This window comes from Micropterus dolomieu, unplaced genomic scaffold, assembly GCF_021292245.1.
Source record: "Micropterus dolomieu isolate WLL.071019.BEF.003 ecotype Adirondacks unplaced genomic scaffold, ASM2129224v1 contig_12521, whole genome shotgun sequence".
In the NCBI taxonomy this organism is placed as follows: domain Eukaryota; kingdom Metazoa; phylum Chordata; class Actinopteri; order Centrarchiformes; family Centrarchidae; genus Micropterus; species Micropterus dolomieu.
The window spans coordinates 1-4,695 of NW_025741507.1; the positions used below are offsets into that span (position 1 = coordinate 1).

At 40.9% G+C, this 4,695-nt stretch overlaps 1 long non-coding RNA gene across 2 annotated transcripts; it reads left to right on the forward strand.

Moving 5' to 3' along the window:
• Nucleotides 1–491: 491 nt before the first annotated feature.
• On the forward strand, nt 492–2,040 carry LOC123966079. 2 transcript variants are annotated; one of them, XR_006823870.1, is made up of 4 exons: nt 492–846; nt 1,144–1,314; nt 1,491–1,609; nt 1,715–2,040. It is a non-coding gene; the product is annotated as an uncharacterized LOC123966079 (long non-coding RNA). The 2 variants fall into 2 exon arrangements; XR_006823869.1 differs by having other exon boundaries at nt 1,144–1,609.
• Nucleotides 2,041–4,695: the final 2,655 nt, after the last annotated feature.

The window sequence follows — 4,695 nt, forward strand, 5'->3', positions numbered from 1 at the left end:
AAGGGTTAATACAATGGAAAACATGTGACACTAACACAATAGACTCGACATGAGTATAAGTTTGTTGCTGAACCAACCAGGACTTGGCCTCTCTTTTAAAGTGGCGAAGTTTGCAGCAGTTTTCAAGTGTTTAGGTAACAAGTTCAGAGACTTTGCTCCTTTCACAGAAAAGGCCGTCTGAGCAAAAGGAAGTTTTGCAAAATGAAACTTTACAGTCGCCACTTGCAGCAGCTCTGGTGGATCTGCCGCTGCTCTGTAGTGTCTTAATGTACTTAAAGACAGGCTGAGGAGCACGTCCATTTAAACATTTAAATACAAGCTTTACATAATGAAAATCAAAGTTTGCAAAACTTAAAATCTTTTATTAAACTGCGACAGTGATGGTACATGACTTGCGGTTTGTCCCGGGTTTAGAGCTGCAACGATTAGTCGATTATTCAATTAAAAATGAATCAACAACTATTTTGATAATCGGTTAATCGTTTCAGGCATTTTTAAGGAAAAACATGAAGAATTAGCTGGTTTAATTTACTTAAATTGAGGAATTGCTGCTAATATTTGTCATTAATGACAGTTGATGAAGAGTCTTTGGGTTTTGGACTGTTGGTTGGACGAAAGAAGCAATTTGAAAACGTCACTTTGGGCTCTGGAAATTTTTGTTCCCAATTTCTTGACATTTTATAGACTTAACGATTAGTCGATTAATCGTGAAAATAGTTGGCCCTACCTTTAATCACTGACTGGTTGGACCAGGTAGTTAAACCGTAAGACAGATGAGAAAGTATCATTGCATTTAGAAACATCAAGCCGGGATCAAATGTGAAGCATTTTCTTATCTTAAAACAGGTAAGGTTAATCGATTTGTAAATCTTTTTAGTGTGACTTTTAAAATTGAGCTGGGAGTCTAAAATTATCCCCAGATCCCTCACTTCAGGTACTTGTAGAGTAAGCTCACCTTTAATTTTAACATTCTGTTTCAGATAGCTTTTAATAGAAACCACTTTGTTTTGTTGGTGTATTATTTATTTTTATAAAGGTTCTTGGTTTGTTTTTCAGGGTAATTTACATTTTAAATGACACTAGTGGAAATACTTTTATCTTATGAGTTAATGTTGGTGCTTTAAACCCCCTCACGATCAGCAGAGGGCAGCGCAGCCCCGCAGGTTCTTCTGATGAGGAAGACTTCTCTGACTCCAGGACTGAATATCGAATGAAACAACTCTTCTACATGGTTGTGATGTCGGCTGCTTGTCGGTCCATCTTTCTTCCCGCTGCCTTAAATAAAAATGGCGGTTGCTTCCTTCACGGCCGGAGGTGAGTTGCCGTTGAACTGCGTTTAAAAGATTTAAAAGTTCATAAAAGTCGATAATTGTGACTCTGGCGTGATTAAACTGTCGTATGTTGGTTGATATTGTGTCCGACTCGCCCTGTGCGTTGAGTCTTACTGTAATTTGAGGCAAATGTTTTATTTAATGAATTGCGGTAAAAAGCCTGGAGGCTAATGTTAGCATGCTAGGCGGCCCCAGTACAGAGGGGAGGAAACCCCGTAGGTCCGGCTAACGGCTGCATCCTGTCAGCTCCAGCCTGCGGAGTGTTTATGGTGATGCAGGTGTGCAGATTTCCCTTTGAATATTAATATTACTGTGTTTGTTTAATCGTGAACTTTATCACATCCAAGTTATTAAGTTCTCCTGTGTTTTTATTGTGATTGCAGATATCGTTACGGGTGATGGAGATTGAAAAACCGACTGAAAGTCCAGAACTGTGCCGGGGTTATTGATCGATGCCAGAACACAAGGTGGAGTACATCGGCAGACACACACGTCCTACGGTAACTTACATTAAAAAAAAACAATAATTTAGCTTTCATCCACTTTCTGAAACATTATTCATATCGACTCACTTTGTTTTGGTTATCTAAGTTTTGTGAATGTTGTTTGCGATTGATAATCTGCTGGCCGGCTGAGAGCTGCTAAACTTGGGGGAGAGGAGCAGGGAGCAGCGCTGCAACCTTTAGACAAATAAACACCCGAAGTCGGTCGGATTCTGCTCTGACAACTACACCGTTTACTCGCGGGAGGAGCTCGGAGTTAACTGCTTTTATTAAATTAGCTTTTTACTTTAGTTTTTGGGATTACAACGTGGATTTATCTTCACTGGAGCTTCTCAGCAGCTTCCGTGCACATCCGGTTCCAGTGTTGTTATTAGTGTCGTTAGCTCTGTATTTATATAAAAAGAACACACAAAACTGGACATTACATGGAGAAAAGAAAACAATGAGGTTGAACTACTGGTGAGATCAGGAAAAGTGTGTCTGTAACTTTATTCCAGCTGTCGTTGTACTAAGTTAGCATAGCATAGCCCTGATTGATCCGAGCTCCATTCAGAAAACAAACATTTTAGAAGTTGTTGTCCTGCTGACAGACCTGACAAAGCATCAGTTCATATGTTTAACAAATCTTCATCATGTTGTAGTTATTTCAGCATCAGTTTGATCCGTTTATTGCTATTAAATTACAGCAACATGTTTACTTTGGGTTCATACAGTTGTTGTAATGGCGAATTGTGTTTATTCACGTTATCGCATAAAAGTCGCCTTCTCGCGTTGTGTGTGTGTGTGTGTGTGTGTGTGTGTGTGTGTGTGTGTGTGTGTGTGTGAACACTTGCAGCGAATGTACTGATCCAAGATGGCTGCTCTGAGTATCAACAGTTGGCGAAAGCTGTAGTTACTGTTTATTAGCACTTCTGTGTTATTGTGTCTCATGGAAAGTTTCGTACACAAAGTGCTGTCCAGCTGCTGTCTGTGGTAAGGTGACCAGATTTCTGAAATGAAATCCTGTGTTTAGTATGAGCAAATAATCACAATGCGTTTTTCTTTAATCAACTTTTTATTGACTTGTTACTCGGGGGTGTGACGTCATTCCCAGCTCCGACCTCTGACTCCTGAGGTACATGAAACGCCCCAGTGGACTAATGTTGAGATACTGAAGGACAAACTGTTTGAACAGTAAGCTTCATTTGAAGCTCACTAAATAACGAGTGTAGTGTGTTGGATGCCTGCAGCAGATTTTCATGTTGCTTTCTGTGTTAGTACAGCGCAGATGTTAGTCCCTTGTGCTCTGCACCGCGGTGTGTGCGCGTTGCTGCGGTATGTAAATTGACGTGATAGACATGCCCTGAAGGTAACGATATAGTTACGTGTGACAAAGACGTGGTCAAACTACAGAAATGAGTTTGATCGGCAACGTTGTGTAACTTTGACTTGCACCCAGCAGCTACCTTGCTCCGACCATAAAGCTGCTGTTAGCGGCTGTGCAGTGAGGTGAGATCCACAGACACACTGCTGTGCTATATGGCACCAAAAATGGCAATAATACCGTTTACCGCGCTGTTGAGCCACAACAAATTACCGCGGGGGAAAAAGTGTAAACTTGTGTTAAATAGCAAGAGTTACCATTGGTTGATTGTCACAGTAGACAATAGAAGTGATGGTAGATAATGACAATACGAGATTAGAAACTGACATTTACGTTTTCCTTCAGCAGTTAACCTGCAGTTAGTGTGTAGTGTAGGAAAAATAGTAAAAATGAGTTCCCGACTGGAAAATTTCACTTGAATGCCCCGTCGAGTTGGAACAACAACTCGGAAAGTCAGCAAAAATTGGTACACGACCTGCCGAGTCGACATCATAGTACTTGGACAGCAGCATCACATAACACCCACTACCCAGACGCTATACAAAAACGTTCACATTGTTTCCACATTATGACTTAAAGCTCATGAACACACTAAAGTCGTAAGAACGACCTCCAACTCTGGAAATGGAACCATCCGAGGAGCACATGAATGCAGCATTACTCTCATTTACGTGTTGTGATTAGTAACTCGGTGCAGTTCCCAAATATCCCAAGCCACGCATTTCACATCCGGTAGTTTATGTTCTTCATTTTATAAAAGGGCGCTGTTAGCTATGTTTGTTAAGTGATATTAAATTCTTACTTACTCTAGATAATTACCCTTTTAGCAGTCATTCGGTGCTACTGCAATGCCAATGCTACACTTTCAGCTACAGTGAGGAAAATAAGTATTTGAACACCCTGCTATTTTGCAAGTTCTCCCACTTAGAAATCATGGAGGGGTCTGAAATTGTCATCGTAGGTGCATGTCCACTGTGAGAGACATAATCTACAAAAAATAATCCAGAAATCACAATGTATGATTTTTTTACTATTTATTTGTATGATACAGCTGCAAATAAGTATTTGAACACCTGTCTATCAGCTAGAATTCTGACTCTCAAAGACCTGTTAGTCTGCCTTCAAAATGTCCACCTCCACTCCATTTATTATCCTAAATTAGATGCACCTGTTTGAGGTCGTTAGCTGCATAAAGACACCTGTCCACCCCATACAATCAGTAAGAATCCAACTACTAACATGGCCAAGACCAAAGAGCTGTCCAAAGACACTAGAGACAAAATTGTACACCTCCACAAGGCTGGAAAGGGCTACGGGGAAATTGCCAAGCAGCTTGGGGAAAAAAGGTCCACTGTTGGAGCAATCATTAGAAAATGGAAGAAGCTAAACATGACTGTCAATCTCCCTCGGACCGGGGCTCCATGCAAGATCTCACCTCGTGGGGTCTCAATGATCCTAAGAAAGGTGAGAAATCAGCCCAGAACTACACGGGAGGAGC